General features: G+C 35.4%; 1 protein-coding gene across 9 annotated transcripts in view; it reads left to right on the top strand.

Moving 5' to 3' along the window:
* SEMA3D (semaphorin 3D) overlaps positions 1–18564 on the top strand; it is a 200851-nt gene that overhangs the window by 49180 nt on the left and 133107 nt on the right. The window contains exon 1 of one of the 9 annotated variants that reach the window (XM_045494653.1): positions 1808–1842. The exons of 6 other annotated variants lie outside the window; for them this stretch is intronic. The gene's annotated coding sequence lies outside the window, so the exon portion shown is untranslated. Of the gene's footprint in view, positions 1–1807; positions 1843–2043; positions 2068–5305; positions 5386–18564 lie in introns of those variants that run through there. 2 more of the 9 variants (XM_045494654.1, XM_045494659.1) reach the window with 2 other exon arrangements.

Raw genomic sequence — 18564 nt, 5'->3', positions numbered from 1 at the left:
AATATGTCCGTGTCTTGTAAGTTTTAGACCGTTGGTTCTACAAAAATAAGTGATATATGACAGAGTGAGGAAATAAAGTGACAACTTAGTTGTAATAGGAGAGTTGAACCAAACTCTGTGCTGATAATTGAAAGTGATGTCATGATGAAGAATCAAGAATCATGATGAAGTCTCAAGTTCTTTTTCTCACCATAAGTGATCTCGCACACATTGGAACAGTAAGACACACCCCTTCATTTCCATTGATGCTATGAGTTTACTTTAGCCCTTTGTATGATATATGGCATCCTGTAATGCCACTTACCTTAATTAGTTCTCACGTTCAGACAACATGTAACTCTTGAAGAATGACAAGTAGTGGTCACTCATCTCCAGACTGATTGAATATGAGTACACTGATTATATTTTCACTCTAATTTGGATTTCAAAAGGAAACACAGCTCTTTGCTGTGTTCTGTAAAAACTTGTTTTGGGGCACCTGTGTGGCTCAGTCAGTTAAGCATCCAACTTCAGCTCAGGTCACAATCCCACAGTCGTGAGATCGAACTCTGCCCTGGGCTGTGCACGGAGCGTCTATCCCTGACTGCTACCCTTACCCTGTGGACTTGAATTCAGCTGCCTTCTAGGGGTTGCCACGTGCATGTCCAGTACTCAAATTTAATATCTCCAACACCCCAATTGTGATCTTCCTGCAAACCTCCCCTTGAGCATTTCTCTCCCACATCCCACAGCTAGTCTCTTGATGAATGACTTGATGATGGTATTGACTCCCTCTTCACAACACGTGCAGCGTCTGACCATCGCTTTTTACCACCTCCACAGCTAAAACTCTGGATGTTTCATTCACTGAATTTTGACCTTCCCCAGATCTTTGCTCCAATTTGACTTTGCACTGAGACCTTTCTTTATAATTGCAAACCCCAACCCCAGTGGCATTCCCTATGCTTTTCTTTTTCACAATTCTTTTGTCTATAGCACTTGTCATGATCTCTGCGATACGTCTTTTGACTACTATGTGCCTCCCCGTACCCCTGCTTAATACAGAGTAAGCTCCACTGGGAGTGGGAACTTACCTGTTTGTTTCTGTGTTTTATCCCCAACACCTAGAAGAATCTCTATCACATTGTAAGTGCTTTATAAATCATAATTGAGTGAATTTAAAACTATCATCATTACCATCATCAAAAACATTCCTTAATTATCCTTTTTCCTTCTTTCCAACAAAACATATTACTTAACCTACGTTTCAAACTTATGGACCATAGAACACATGCTTTAGTTAGCTGTACATACAAAGCTTATGACAGCTCTTCATTAAATGCAGGTTTTGGGATTAGCTTTACTCATATTATTGTTCAATAGGTTTTCCCCAAGGATGAATTATAATATAGCAAACTATTGTATGTTCTGTTGAATACTTTATTAAAGAAGTAATATGTTATTTCTGAAAGTCAGTTAAATAATAATGGCTACAAAGTAAGTTCTTTATTAATGTGAAATCCCAAAGAATCATTTATCTGAACATAAATTAATGTCGAAATTCTTAGATGTATTTTGCATTGTCTAAGCCCTTCTTGATTTCTCTTTCCTTACATGTAGCCAAATAAGTTATCATGAAGGCATTAATGTGTTCAGTGTGATAATGTTACTACTGCATTGCTATTTATGATAATATGAGAATAAGGTACTTATCCCAATAGTATAAGTGATAAATACAATCCATTTTATTTTTATTTATTTATTTTTTCAACTTTTTTTTAATGTTTATTAATTTTTTTTGAGAGAGACAGAGTGCAAGAGGGGGAGAGGCAGAGAGAGAGGGAGACACAGAATCTGAAGCAGGCTCCAGGCTCTGAACTGTCAGCACAGAGTCCAACAGGGGGCTCAAACTCACAAACTGCAAGATCATGACCTGAGCAGAAGTCGGACAGCTAACCAACTAAGCTACCCAGGTGTCCCTATTTTTATTTTTTAAAGTTTATTTGCTTATTTTGAGAGGAGGGGACAGTGAGGGAGGAGGAGAGAGAGAGACAGAGAAAGACAGAGGGAGAGAGGGAATCCAAGCAGGCCTCACGCTGACAGAGCAGAACCCCATGCAGATCTCAGTCCCGCAAACCGTGAGGTCATGACCTGAGCCAAAATCAAGAGTCAGATGCTCAACTGACTGAGCCACCCAGGTGCCCCAAATAAAATCCCTTTTAAAATCTAGTTCTGATCACTAATAGTTTCTCAGATTGACAAAAATGATAAATCTGATGTTAAATATCATGGCTAACTATTTAAAGAATAAAGCTTTAATTAGGTTAATCATTTTATTTCTGTTTCTCTTTCTAGAATTCCTTCATATCTTCTAACAGAGATACACCGTATTTAAGCATATGATTTTCCAGTGTTTCTAATAATTGACCAGGGTATATTACTAAGTTCTGTTGTACATTTCACTTACAAATTTGTGTTAAAACATGTAGGTGTATTGTCATTGCCACAAATACATTTATTACAATATTTTTAACATTTTTTTTATAATAATATGTTCCTTTCAACCAAAGCCTATCTCGCTATTTAGAGATGTCCCTTCATTTTCTTCGCTACAAATGTCAAACCATTTCAAATATAATTAGAGATTATTCTGGAATAATAATTTTAAAAATTGGGGCACCTGGATGGCTCATTTGGTAAAGTGTCCGACTTCGGCTCAGATCATGATCCTGCAGTTCTTGGGTCAAGCCCCATGTTGGGCTCTGTGCTGACAGCTCAGAGCCTAGAGCCTGCTTCAGATTCTGTGTCTTCCTCTCTCTCTGCCCCTCCCCTTCTCACACTCTGTGTCTCTCTCAAAAAAATAATAATTGTTATAAAAATGTATTACTGTATTTTAACTCTTCATCCTGTAGGCTTTTTTGCAAGAAAAACAAAAATAATGTCAAAACACAAACAGGATAGGTATTTTGTTACTTCAATATCATATTGTTGTAGCTCTAAGTTTAAAACATTGGCAATGTAAAATGTTTCCATTTTTTAAAGCTTAACGGAAATTTGGTTTATTTGAAAAGCAGTTTTTTTTATTTTATGCATGCTTATTGAAACTTATCCCTGGCTTTTGTTCCTACCTGTTTTGGAGGTCTTCATTTGTTGTGTCTGTGATATACTTTGTTTTTCTTGAGTAAACCTGGAATTTTTAAATCACTCAGACATTTTGACAAACTGATATTCAACACGACACTTAGTAAGTGTCATGATATGGGGCAGAATCTATACGTAAAGGTTAGCACTCTTGTTACCAGTAAACTTTTCTTTCAGGCAGTCTGTACAGCTTTTTAATTTGGGGAAATGGGAGACCCTGCAACAGGACAAGATCTGCCACACTAGGATTTTAGACTTAGAAGAGACCCTAGTGTTCCTATGGTTCTAGCTTCCTCAGTTTAAAGAAAAGGACAGTAAAACCTAGAGAGGTCAGTCTTTGTCTGTTTAGACTGCTGTAACAAAATGCCACTAACTGGGTCATTTATAAAGAAAAACTAATTGCTCACAATTCTGGAGGCTGGAAGTCCAATAGCAAGGCTCCAGCATGGTCACCTGTTAGTGATGGCTGTTTTTCTGATTTATAGTTGGCACCTTCTCTTTGTGTCCTCATGTGATGGAAGGGGCTCGGGATCTCTCCGGAGCCCCCTTTTTAAAGACACTCATTCTATTTATGAGGGTTCCATCCTTATGACTTAAGTACCTTCCCAAACTCCACCCACTGATCCCATGGCCCTTGGGGATTTCAGATTTCAACATATGAATTTTGAGAGGGGGGGACAAATATTCAGACCATAGCAAGATCACATTAATTATCTAAGGAGAAAAAGCTTGCTGGTGGCAGCGTCTGGCCTCGAATTAATGTCAGGAGTCCATGATGATACTGCTTTCTTCAGATTGGTAGTCAGATGTTTGTTGATAATATGATGTTTTCAATTAAAGACCATTCTGTTGTTACAAAAAGATGTTTGCCAGTTATAGTTGATATTGAAAAGAATGAAAAATTCTAAGAGGCTGAAAATGAAATTTCTTAGGTTTTCCCTTTGTGTGAGGACTATGCTGGTTACACTAAATATGTTTTGAAGTAATGGGATATTCAAAGAGTGAGTGTTGGGGCATCTGGGTGGCTCAGTCGGGTAAGCGCACGACTCTTGATTTTGGCTCAGGTCATGATCTCACACTTCATGGGATCGAGCTGCACATTGGGCTCTGCATCAACAGTGTGGAACCTGCTTGGGATTCTCTTTTCTCCCTTTCTCTACTTGTCTTCTGCTCATTCTCTCTCTCTCTCTCTCTCTCTCTCTCTCTCTCGAAGTAAATAAACAAACATTTTAAAAACCAAACAAGCCAAGAAAACAGAGTGTTAGTGTTATTATCTGGTCTGATATTAGTTTCCCATATAATTCAGTGTTAAATGCTTATGAGTCTATATATTTACTATATATTCATTATATATTATGTAGGAATTCTAACATAATTTTATGTGTTTAAATAAATGAAAGGTATTATAGCTATTTAGGTATTTAGGTACAGGACATGCTTAGTTATTGTGTCTCCTATATTTTTATGATATTTAGGTACAGGACATGCTTAGTTATTGTGTCTCCTATATTTTTATGAACATGAGTAGTGTTTTCCAAGGTTAGCTTATAAAATATTTCCACAATGTTCTTTTTACTGAGTAGGGTTAGGTTGCACTTATCATGCTTACAGTGACACATACACTGTCTGTCAGCCATAAAATGAGGTCATGTTTTATATTTTCCCTTTCTTTCTTTTTTAGCTTGTAATCAATTCCGAGTTGATTAGCATTTCAGACTTTTGATCCACATTTATTAACTAGTATGTCAGCAGTAGTGTTCTTTTTGTAGCTGCTGTTAGAGAACATGCCTGTGACATTCCATAGCAAAAACGAATAAAGTAGCAGTTGCATTTCCATGCTGAAAGAAAGACACAAACATAGAAGACTATGGAATAAGTACTGATGAACTGTTTGTCTGAGAGAGATGATATTTTACAAAGATGAAAGAGAATCTAAATGGCTAATTCTTACTTTCTGATCACATGACAGAAATATTAAAGCGTTATTTGCTGATCATTTTAGGGTAGGTGTCATTCTACATTTATGTTGTTTTAAAATAATTTTATTATGAAATGTATTTTAAGTAATGGAGGGTACAAAACCCAGCAAAGATTTTGTATCTGTGGGTTTTAAAACTATCCTTAAAACTGGCTTTTAAAAACTATTAATAAAATGAACACGCATTGTTTTCCTGCTACAGAAAACAAAAACGAAAACAAAACCCAATACAGTGTTCAAACGAGATGGTAGTGTGTTTCTCTGTTGTGCAGAAGGACAGATATAGGGTAAGTGGCTCTGTTCTGCTCTCAGATTCTGTCTTCTTGCCCTGAGTTCCTCAGAGTGTTGCCCTCAGCTGCAGTGTGACCACAGTTGGCTTACAAGCACCTTGTCCACATTCTCGCCTGTTACAATAGAGCATGAAAGGGAATGGAAGCAAGCAATTTATTTAAAAGCAATGTCAAGGGCATTATATACATCACTTTGAATTAGTGAAAGTTTATTGACCGTCTCTCACCAGCTGTGAGAAAGGATGTGAAATGCAACTTCTACCAATGTGCCCTGCTCAAATTCAGGGCTGGTACATTTGCATTCCTAATTTGAAATAGGGGTGTGTATACTGAGAACAGTTAGTAGTTCCTGCCATACCCATATGCCCATTCCTGTCATAAGAGAGAGATTGTGTTTAAAAAAAAAAAAAAAGCAAACAGATACTGTTTGTCCAGGAAAACACCATTTGCAAATTGACAAGCTAATTTGCATCTTTTGGTATGATTTCGTTATAGATTTTCAATCGAACCACACCTTACTAAACATCACAGAAGTTATGTGGATATACTTGTACATCATTACTATGACTTTGGATATATTACCTAAAATGTGATTATTTTAGCCTGAATTATAAACACATTGGAAGATTTTTGGATAAACCACTTTACATGAGAATTTGTTTTAAAATAAAATCATCCAGTGGGTGGGTAAACAACTAAAAAAAAAAAAAATGGATACTGTCAGACCTAGAGTGAATAAGGGTGTAACCATACCCAGACACCTGAGAAACAGTGTGGTGTTTCTTCACTCACACCTCAGTGTTTTATTTTCTTAATATAACATAGCCTTGGGGCGCCTGGGTGGCTCAGTTGGTTAAGCTTCCAACCTCAGCTCACAGTTCGTTGAGTTCGAGTTCCGCATCGGGCTCTGTGCTGACAGCTCAGAGCCTGGAGCCTGCTTTGGATTCTGTGTTCTCCTCTTTCTCTGCCCCTCCCCCACTTGCCCTCTCTCCGTGTGTGTGTGTGTGTGTGTGTGTGTGTGTGTGTGTGTGTGTGTGTCTCAAAAATAATAAACACTAAAAAAAATAATAAAGCGTTACCTATCTCTCCCATTCCTGATAGTAATTGCTCTATTTTGTCCCAGTCACAAGTTTCCATGTGATTTCAGGTTCTTAAAGGATATCTTTTCTGTTAGAAAATTTACAGAAGCTTCTATCCCCAAAATTCATTTAGTGTTTAATAGGCCAGAAGAGAAGATATTTTTATTATGTTTTCCCTTTATAATTGATTGATGTCTTATCTCTCTAATAACATTTATGGGGTTCCTACTTTGAGCCTCATCAGGTCCTAGGAGCTGTTTGAGGTAGATTAAAAAATACATACATTTTCTATGTTTAAGCATCTTTCAGCATTTTGGGAGAGATAAGAGGTGTGCACAATTCAAACCATATACAAGATAACTTGCCTGTAAATTAATGTGGTAGAGAAAACTATACCGTAGTGATCCTGATAGGGAGTGAATGTTTTGACCTGGAATTTATCCAGAAATGCTTTTTGGATGAGATTGGATTTGGGAGGGCAGGACATCATGCACAGGAGAAGGAAATGAACATGACTTGGATGGCATGTGTTCGTGGACCATCTTGCCCGGAACAGGGAGTGCACATTGAGGAACAGAGATTTATGTAAAGAAGGAACTGGGATGCCAAACTAGGGAGTTTATATTTTAAATTGGAAATGGCATTTTGAAAGCAAACACTTTAAGAAAACAAATCTGGAAACATCAGGCACTGCCTGGGTTGAAGTCTACAGTCAGAGTCCAGAATACCAATTGTAGTAACTCAGGAATACAGTCGTAGCAACTCAGGCTCCATTAGTGGCCTTAAAAATGGAGTGGAAAAATTAATCCTAGAGATAAGATAACATGTATATGATTTAATGGCATCACTGACGCAGATGACAACCTTGTTTGGTAATTAAAGGACAGATAGATATTTCCTCACCTTTCCCTCTGGGATGTGTGTGTGTGTGTGTGTGTGTGTGTGTGTGTGTGTGTGTGTGTGTTGTCTATTTGGTAAAGAAAAAAGTTAGAATAGATCTTAAGCAGGCTTTCTGAAATTAAGTTGAAAAATTTAATCCCTTTAAAGAAATGGTTAGGTCTATGTATGTGGTCTGCTAACTATTTTTCAAATATTTATACGCACTTTATAAGAACTACATTGATATCCATGTTAGGTCAGTGACATGTCAACATAGTAACTTTACATAAGAGAATTCTTGAGTGATTAATTAAATTCCTAAAGACAAGATGTCCCGAATGAGATAAAGCCAGGACTTTTGTCAAGTCTTTCGGCCCTTAACTCAGTGCTCTTTCTGCTGTAACATGATTCATCCTTGTTCATGTTCTCTGTATCCTTTATAAAATAATAACCAGAGAAGCTGACATATATTTTAAAAGTCAAATTTTAGTAGTTGAAGTTATGTGACAGAAATCTGTAAATAGCAAAATACTGAAAATGTCTTCTCCTCGTTGATTTAAATTTATTTTTAGCAGCATTAAGGCATAATTTACCTTCTGATGGTAATGACTTTACCCTTAAAATAGTATTTGAAGTAAAAGGATATTATAGACAAATTCAAAATGTAATTTCTATAGACTTAGTCTTGAAATACCATTTATAGATGGTAATAATATTTCCTGAAGTATATGAATTTACAAATTTGCATTACGTAGGTGATATATATGCTTCTTTTAAATGAATCAAATATAATATTTGAAAAATCAAACTTGTATGACTACTTAATACTGATGTTTAATAGTCCTTGTCAGGGGCGCCTGGGTGGTGCAGTCAGTTAGGCGTCCGACTTCAGCCAGGTCACGATCTCGTGGTCCGTGAGTTCGAGCCCCACGTCGGGCTCTGGGCTGATGGCTCAGAGCCTGGAGCCTGTTTCGGATTCTGTGTCTCCCTCTCTCTCTGCCCCTCCCCCGTTCATGCTCTGTCTCTCTCTGTCCCAAAAATAAATAAACGTTGAAAAAAAAAATTTAAAAAAAATAATAAATAAATAAATAAAAAAATAGTCCTTGTCAGCCAACCCTTTCTGAGTGAATAAGTAAAATAGTACACAAGGTAACTTAGAAAAAGAACTCTTAATTTTATTGAAGTAATACAATAGGTTTATTGAAAAGATGTCTGAAAAACTGATTTTTTGAAATGCCAAGTATACGAAGGTATCTTTTCTCTTTGTTTTAGAATCAAGAATTCTTTGCTATTCTTTGACATTCCAAAAGACACATGCATGTGATATTGTAATTGAACTTCACATTCTTTCTTGCCTAAGACAGCAATAATCTTTACCTCTCTCCTTTTTTTTCTAAGTGGTTTGCATATTTTACCGCTTAGACACTTCTCTCCCATCTTCTTTTAATCTGGATGTACATTTAGTTGGAAAAGGTTACGCTGTGAATGTTCTAGGAATGCGGAAATTGTCAAGACAGGATGAATGCTTAATAGATCATTCTTAATATGTGCTTAATTTCTACCTATGTTCAATTTTATGATTTGTCTTCTGGATAAAGCTCAATAATGGGCAGAAAGATAGACATAAGAAGTATAAAGGTGATGGTAAAGAAAGAATCACATTAAAATATCATTTTCTTGGGGCAACTGGGTGGCTCAGTTCATTGTGTCCATTTCTTGATTTTGGCTTAGGTTGTGATCTCACGGTTTGTGAGCTCAAGCTCCGCATTGGACTCCACACTCACAGTGCGGAATCTACTTGGGATTCTCTCTCTGCCCCTACCTTGCTTATGCACTTGCTCACTCTTTCAAAATAAATAAACTTAAAAAAAATTTTAAAGATAAAGTATTATTTTCTTATTATAAAAGTTTCTCCACTGAGACCATGGATGGGGGAGGGAGATGAAAGTTAGAATTTTCCAAATGGTTAACAAGCATTTGCTTACTTCCAATTCATAGGTACCAACAGGGTTCATTGACAGACCAGACTCAAGTGAGGGACTGGGACTATCTTAATCTGTTATAAAGAATAATTCTCATGGTTAATATTTACACGTAGTATGTGGATAGAGATTTTAATATATATTATTTCAAATTGAATAACATAACAAGGTGACATCATTTCCTATATTTCAAAGAAAATTTTGACCAGAAAGTGGTAAAACTGGAATTCATACCTAAGCCTACCTGACTCAAAACTTCAAACTCTTCACATTCCATGGCCTTTCTCTGCATAAAGGGGTTGTCTGTAACATTTTCAGGGAAGGTTAGAGAAAAAATGTGATTCTGAAAACTCTCAAAAAAAACCACATCCAGCAACCAAGAATCCAATAATGTTTCTGACTCACTCAGTCATTCCTCCTTTTTTTTTTTTTTTTTGGATATGAATCTCTGTAGCAGCCATGGGTCATTCTAGTTTAGTCCAGAAGTTCCCATATGATTCTGGGATTCCTGACACTACCCAAGTTCTTTGAGTTTTCATGATATCACACACAGGGATGATATATAGAGATTTTAGCTGCTTAGAAGTGGATGTCTTAGAAGTGGATTGATAAAGGAAAGAGGAGATTGACTGCTTCTTTCAATTGTTTAACAAATATGTACGTATCTCCTACTCTCTGTGAGGCACTGTGCTAGGCTTTGGGGATACAGTGGTGAATGTGATTGATGTCTTTGCCTTCATGTGACTTAGAAAAGTACACGTGTCCATAGATGGAAATTACACTTGCTCTGGAAGGGATAAATACAAATCTTGTGAGAGATGTAGAGAATGGCCTAAATATTGTTTGAAAAGGTTTTTAAACTGTGATTTTACTGTACTATAACATTTCAGTGTTTTGAATACTCTGAAAAAGTGCAGCAGTTATAATTAAGGCTATGTTCTTTCTGTATATAAACTCTTTTGGCTCTTACAATATCCAAATAAGCTTTTAGAGATAACTTTAGATTGGCTTACTGTCAAAACTGTTTGTAAATATTAATCTCACTTCTAAGACTTCCTCTATAGACTTTTTCTGCAAACATATTTGGTAACTCCAACTTGAATGTTCTCAAATAAAAATATTTCTTTTTTACTTTGCTTTATTTTTATTTTCTAACAATTTCCATATCCAATAAAGCAAGTAAGTGTGTTCTTTCAGATAGGATTTTGTTTTGACAGTGCATATGACCCTAGAAATTGGAAGCTTGGGGATCCTGGATGGCCAGGTTGGTTGAGCGTCCGATTTCGACTCAGGTCATGATCTCGCAGTTTGTGAGTTCGAGCCCCATGTCAAGCTCTGTGCTAACAGCTCGGAGCCTGGAGCTTGCTTCGGATTCTGTGTCTCCCTCTCTCTCTGACCCTCTCTGTTCACTCTATGTCTCTCTCTCAAAATAAATAAACATTAATTTTTTTTTTAATTTAAGAAAAAATGGAAGATCTTTATGCTAACATTTTTTTGAGAGCTAGCTATATGCCCGACAAGATACTAGTGCTTTTCTTACATTATTTCATTTTATTTTTGCAACAGTCATATTTGACAGGTACTGATAATCCAGTTTTATAGATGAGGAAACTGGATTTAGAGAAATTGAGTGAATTCTCTTCGGGCATAAAGATGATAAATAGCAAAGCAGGGATTACAACCTAAACCATTGCAGACCAACACCTGATTTCTTTCTCTGTGTCACCTCTGGTATACTCAAGAATTTCCTCTCATTTGCTGTAACACATGATAAAAGTAAATGAGTTTAATTATTAAGCATTTTGAGAGATTACCTAAAGTGAATTGTGCATTTAAGTATCCACATTACAGAGCTAGTGTCATTTTTTAGTGAAACTTCAGTGGTCATGTAGGTATGACATTCTCTCTAGGAGAGAAATATGTAAAAAATGAAAGTGGAGAAATGTCCATCTACAGCTGTAGGCTTAAACTGAGGAATTCCTTGCTTACCCTAAATGAGGCAGAAAGGTTTGGGATGGCCATTTAAATCAGTTCTTCAGATACAGCTGAGGGTGTAAAGTTGAAATTAAACATGGCTCAGAAACTGGTTTTAAGTTTCTACAATGTTACATGTAAATTAAAAAAAAAAAAGGACAGAAAAGAGACAGTGGTATTAGTAAATAGGAAACTAGATGGGATGATGCTGAGGTTGGAAGGGAAAACTGGAGAGCCAAATATATAGAACAGCCTTCAAAAATGTAATTAGGCAAAAAACAAACAAACAAACAAACAAAATAACGCAAAATATGTTTACACAAGAAAGACCAGAGGGTGTTTAGAAATTTGGGGCCGCCTGATAAAGAAGTTGAAATTTATCAGTCTCAATATGGCAGTTCTCTGTTCATTCTTTTCTCAGACCTACTGCTCATGTACCGGATAGTTGTATGTTACTTTTTAAATACAAATGTGTGTGAGTCCAGGAACTACTGTCTTCTATGTATTAAGAGAATACAGGTAACAAGAGATTAATTTAGCTTTACCCAGGGCTCTTTAACAAAGTTCACACTGTGTTTCTGTACTGCATATCTGGTATATCTAACATTGTTTCTGAAGAAATTACAGAGTCATAACTTAAAAATATAATATCTTTGGGACACCTGGGTGATTTAGTCAGTTAAGCATCCCACTCTTGGTTTCGGCTCATATTATGATCTCACAGTTTTGTGAGTTCCAGACCCACATCGGCTCCATGCTGATAGTACAGAGACTGCTTGGGATTCTCTGTCGCCTTCTCTGCCCTTTCTGAATTCGCACTGTCTCTGTGTCTAAATAAACAAATAAAAAGTAAAAAAAAAAAAAAAGAAAAAAGAAAAAAAAGGATAATATCTTCATATGAAGATATATATAAAGAAAGTTAAAATTTGTATTAATTATAAAACAATATTAATCATTTTGCAGTAATGATATTTGGTATTATATAATACATCATCATTTCTCTTTAGCTTTATTAGTTTCTAATTAACATGAGTTGATATGTGCATTTTGAGGACAGTAAAGCTCATGGTATAGAAATATTGAATACTTATACAAATATATATGGTGACAATTATTGAATATGGAAGACTTTTTAATATGTGCTTTTTTTCATGTTTATTTTTAAGAGAGAGGGAGAGAGAGAGAGACAGAGAGAGACAGAGCACGAGTGAGGGGTGCTGAGGGAGAGGGAGACACAGAATCCGAAAGCAGGGTCCGGGTTCTGAGGTGTCAGCCCAGAACCTGACGTGGGGCTCAAACTCAGTCCGACGCTTAACCAGCTGAGCCACCCAGGTGCCCCAATATGTGCTTTTAATATTCCATCTTAGAGTTAGCAGATATATTAAAATGTTCTAAGAGGTTCAGTAACTCTGAATCTATGGGAGAAACAACTTCAAATCTTTGGTATGCTATAAATACAGCAATTTTGAAAAGTGTTATAAATAATGCTTGGCATGATTACAGATCTGGAATGATTTGAAATGTAACTCAAAGTTTTGTCTTTTTAATTTACCTAAACCTAATTGAATATTAACATAATAACTAATTTTGTTGTGCTTTCAGTTAGGAGATATTGCTTTGCTGTTTTCTGGGTTATTGTAAACTAAAAATTATTTTTGAACTCCTGTTACATATCAGACAAAATTTTGCTATGTTATTGTATATAATCATAGAGTGTTAATAATGAAGTTGGATTCAGCATGTTTTATAAGCTGGTATGAATTTCAAAATTCACTTTCTAATAAAGTAACAATTTTAATGTAAGAAAAAAGTACTTATAAAAATATTTGGATAAAATACAGCTGCGTTTAATTGTGGTTATTTTTTTTGATGCAGAAAATAATTTAAATTAACTATTTAAAATAATTCTATTTGTCAAAGAATGTCATAACTTACCAAGTATAAAGGATCTAAACTTCTTAAGTGGCATCATAATTAGGCAGAATAAATTGCTTAAAGAATATGAAAAATAAGTTCATGAAAGGTCTTTATAGCCATTTTATTTATTTATTATTATTTATTTTTAATGTTTTATTTATTTTTGAGAGAGAGACGGAGACAAAGCACCATAATGGACAACAAGATACAGAGCGTTGCCTTCATCAGAAATATTCTATTAGATATTGCCAAACAGAGCCTGGGGTACATGCCAACAAGAATGGCCACTAGGTTAAGGGCACTTCTCCATCTCCAGATACGTATTGCCTAGACAATGTGGACCCCAGGTCAGGCTCTCCTTCCCACGCCCCACCCACCTTGCTGGCATTGTTGAAGGAGCTCTATGTGTATAGTAACTTGACCCTGCATCTGATCTTTGCTGAAGGGCCTTGGCCAGTGATGTACCGTCTTTTTGCCTCAGTTTCCTCATCTGCCAAGAGTGAAACTGTTGAGCGAAAATATCTATATCATCTATATCTATATCTATATCTATATCTATATCTATATCTATATGGATCAGAACAATCACATATGAAGCATTTTAAAGCAAGATGAAATCCATGAACATATCATCATTAAACAATATAAACAATAATCATTAAAGAACTATTACCAAAATTGCTTGACAGTTTTTTTTTTTTTTATTTGTTGAAAAGACTGCCTCATTGTTTGCATGGTCATCAGTGGTGCTGAATTCAATATGCAAAAAATAAGTAAAATAACATTAATTATATTAAAATTGTAATTTATTTTTTTGTTTCAAGTTTTTATTTAATTTCTAATTAGTTAATACATAATATTGGTTTCAAGAATAGAATTCAGTGTTTCATTACTTGTAACACCAAGTGCTCATCACAAGTGCCCTCCTTAGTTCCCATCACCCACTTAGCCCAGTTGCCTCATGAAATTCCAAATATGATGAAATGTAAATCTAATATGAAGGCTGGGTTACTAAATTCTGCATATGACACCAAGTTTCCTTTCACACACTGCCTATTTTTATTCTCAGGTAGTGCTATTTATGAAGTGAATTATTTCAACTCTTCTCCTTATGCAGATGGAGTGAATGCCTCATGGTGCTAGAAATGTTTATTTCCCTAAGGTGTTTCATTAAATAGTGATGAAACAAATAGTGTTAATGTGTTTAGTACATCTTTTTCCTTAAAAAAAAAAGGCTATAAAGGAGTCATTTAACTTATTTTACATGTCTTGATCTTAAAAGTACATGCATTCCTGGAGAATTAATGTGAATATGAAGTTCAAGGTCACATTTTTCCTGGCATATGCTTTTTTTTTCCTACTTAAAAGGTTTGCTGTTAAATATTGGAATTAATGGTAGATTTGATTGGATTTCTTGGTCTGTTTATTTAAGTGTTAGGAGTTTTACAGAGAATCCTTATATTTATTCAATATTATATGTCTTTAAACATTATTTAATTCATTTGGAAATATTCACTAGTTTCCAGTAGTTACATCCTTGAGATTCTAATTAACTGTCGTGTGAATCCATGTTTTAACTTAGACTTACTGCAGGAAATCACTTAAATACTATTTGTTATACATAAATGGTTTTTTTTTTCTTTTTTTTTTTTTCAACGTTTATTTATTTTTGGGACAGAGAGAGACAGAGCATGAACGGGGGAGGGGCAGAGAGAGAGGGAGACACAGAATCGGAAACAGGCTCCAGGCTCTGAGCCATCAGCCCAGAGCCCGACGCGGGGCTCAAACTCACGGACCGCGAGATCGTGACCTGGCTGAAGTCGGACGCTTAACCGACTGCGCCACCCAGGCGCCCCCAATAAATGGTTTTGTATAAGGTTGATATAAATTTTATCAGTCGGCAACTAATAACCTGTATGTATTGTTTTTAAGGATATGGTGAATTTCCTGTTTCATAGTCTTGGAAAGTATGCATTGAATAATAAAAAAATCTCTTTACGTTTTCTTCTTTTAACATAAGTAATTATTTCAATAAATGTTTTTTTTATCAGAACTTATGCATACGGAAATTGTAAAGAACAGGAGCACCGTACAGGTCAGGAAATAAAAAATTCTTAACTGCGCATTTGTCCATCATTCTTATGCTGGTACCACACTCTTCTCTTGATTCCTCTTTGCAGTGCTTCAGCCTTAGTATAAGTGCTGCTGAAGCAAGCACCATAATAGTTTTTAATACAATAAAATACATACGTTGCTTTGAAAGACAAGTTTCTTAGTGCACGGTTATTTAGAGAGATCGGGACACTAAATTAGTTTGTATACAGAATGTTTTGTACATTTTATCATTAAAGAGTCAGTTTAAGATTCCAATCCATTTGCTGCCCACATTAGCATAAATATTAGGTAAACATTATACAGTTTGGGAAAAATCTTTATTGGGTGTATAGCTCAATGTCCACATTAATACCTAGATGTATATTTCAAGAAAGGAAGTTAAAATTTTTAGATGTTTACCAAAGTAGCACTCAGTTTTGATAATAATGACATTCCTTAAAGGTAAAAGCAATAAAAGAAATTAGAATAACCTCTCAGTAATAAACACATGGCTAATTCTTATTTTATTGTTTCAAGAGAATACAATTGTTTTGCCATCTCAATTTCAGTAATTCCTACTCTTCTTTATTTAACAGTCTATTTATAAAAAAAAAAAACAACTTTTTTTAAAACATGGAAGGCACATATCAGAATATTTGAGGTGGGGGTTATTAAAAAACAATCAGCTTAATTATACATTTTTATTTTGAGTACAAATTACAGACATTGAAATTTGCCAAGTAATCTGTAATTTCCATAAATATTTCTGTAGAATATATATAAATATTTTATAATCCTCAAAATGCATATCAGAATTCAAAAAGGTGAGAAATAAGATGATCTTGGTCACGAGAAGGTGCATCGATTAAAATACTCTCCAGATTGTAAGAGTTGGAAAGTGAAAATCGTAAGTCTTTGAATTGTGGGTTAATCAAATTTAAGATTATGCTGCTGGTGCTTTCTCTGACCCTGCGAAATGATAACTAACAGTGTGCTGCTTTGAGTAGCAAAATGGTGTAAGATTTAGGATAATGAAAATGATTAGCATAAAGTCATGTACAGTAGTGTTTCATTATTATGAATTTTTTTTTGCAAATGTGTTAATTGAGCAGTTTGTACCTTGGGAACACTTGATTTCTTTAGGACCTCTTAAGAGCATTGTTTTGTTGTTTCTGTTGTGTTCAGGAAAAAGTGCAACCCACTATATTCTAACAGGTTACACGTGTGCCTTCTGAAGTCTTACTATTATTTTCTATTGAACTGCATTCATTAGGGGTGATATCCTGAATAATTTGACCTGGCCATACATACAAGGCTATAAGGCATGGAAACCCAAGTAACATTTAACAATGGTGCTTTGTTGAGCAGGTTTTTATACAGTATATTTTCAGCGTATTTTAGCAATGTAAACATTGTGGTTAAACCACTGCAAAATAAAAGTCACTGATGTATCTTTACTGGCAAAGAATTCAGCTGAACTTCACGGCTGATTACTGATGATATTCATACGTAGGCATATAGTGAAATATCACTGGTTATTATCATAAGGATGTTAGGAAGTAAATTAACATTTAACTAAATGTTCAATCTGCTCTTCATGATCTCTGAAAAATCAAATGGTCTTTCAGACTCCATGGGATTATATTAATTGTTGAGGAATTCATGACATCTTAAAACAATGAAGTCCATTAATGGAGAGTTAAAATTTTTCAACCAAAAATTGTTGCCCTATAAATTCTCCTCACTGGAGATACTTCTGTACACTTGAGAAGTGACTGCATACCCCTGCCTGCGCTGAGCAGCAGGATATTAGATATATTAGAAAATACAAAGAAAAATGTAGAAAGGATGACATAAAATACATGTACATGAACGCATTCCAAGCTCCATTCTGGTGGATCTTCCTACATCCTGTTGCATTCTGCCTTGTTATCACCATCTGCTTTGTTCCACTTGATCCACGGAACATAAGATAGCCCTCTGCAAACAGAATTCTTCTCTTTGCTTGCCTGTGTTGTTTCTTTGATTCTCAAGTTTCTTCTATAACTTCTGTTTGGTTTCTTGTCCATATATGTATCATGAAGTTATGTTACTAATAATTTATCAGTTTCGTGTACCCTACAGAAAATCCATCTAATCAGACAATAAGTCAAAAATATGAGCTAAAACTAAGCCAGAGTGAGTTTATACAGATAATACTATTAATTTGGGTATAGTCATAATTCCTAGTGTCTCCTGAATGAGTAAAAAATATTCCCAAGCAACCTTACGTGTATCACAAAGGTATGAGCAACAAACAGCCCTTTATAAATTCAGCATCAAAGATTCTTTTCCTCCTTTCCCCAATGTGTGCGCATGAGCACGTGCATGCGCACACACACACACACACACACACACACACACACCCCTGAGGAAAAAATCCTAAATGTAAGTGTTCAAGGTTTTTATGTGTTAAGACTTGTGTATTTTAATTCTTGTCCTATGCATAGGATATATTTTTTCACCATAATTACATTATCTTAATGATATTTGGAACAAATAAGTATAGATAAATAAATCAAATCAATGAAGTTCACATATAAAATTGCATATCCTTTGCTTCTCAAATAATATTTTGATGAGTTACTACCCATCCAGTAAGTCCTGGACTCCGTATTCCTTTGGGAAATGGCACAAGGCCTTCCTGACTGTTAGATTATGCATTTGGATCTCTGATTTAGCGGAACAGTGTGTAAAACTCTTTCATAATCAGAACACTCTCTATTGGCTCCACATCTGAAGATCCCCAAGAGTGCTGTTTGTTCCAGTGAACATCTGGAATAGATTACATGCAGTTAATTGGCTCCAGGTCGAGCTTGTTACAGACAGTAGCATGCAGTATAACCTATGCAATTCACTAAATCCACCCACTTTAGGTTAAATCACACCTACTTCTCTCTATAATTCCTCCCAGATGCAGGACACACACACGTGTCGTACATAACACACACACACACACACACACACACACACACACACACACATCCACATCCATTGGAAGGAAGATGGCAAAATATCATATTAGTGGAGAGGTTTTGGCTATATATTTAACCCATAAATTACCTCAATTAAAAGATTAACTATTGAATTCAGAGGATTGTTGGGAAGGAAAACAGTGAATCAGGAACAGCAGATTATAGAGAGTGACTGTTTTATAGTAGGAAAATATTTAAAGTCAAGAAGTTCCAGCAGTTTCAGGATTTTTGTTTTAT

Source organism: Leopardus geoffroyi, chromosome A2, assembly GCF_018350155.1.
Source record: "Leopardus geoffroyi isolate Oge1 chromosome A2, O.geoffroyi_Oge1_pat1.0, whole genome shotgun sequence".
NCBI lineage: Eukaryota > Metazoa > Chordata > Mammalia > Carnivora > Felidae > Leopardus > Leopardus geoffroyi.
The sequence above is the reverse complement of the archived record's forward strand: the minus strand, read 5'-3'. Positions and strand labels throughout refer to the sequence as shown.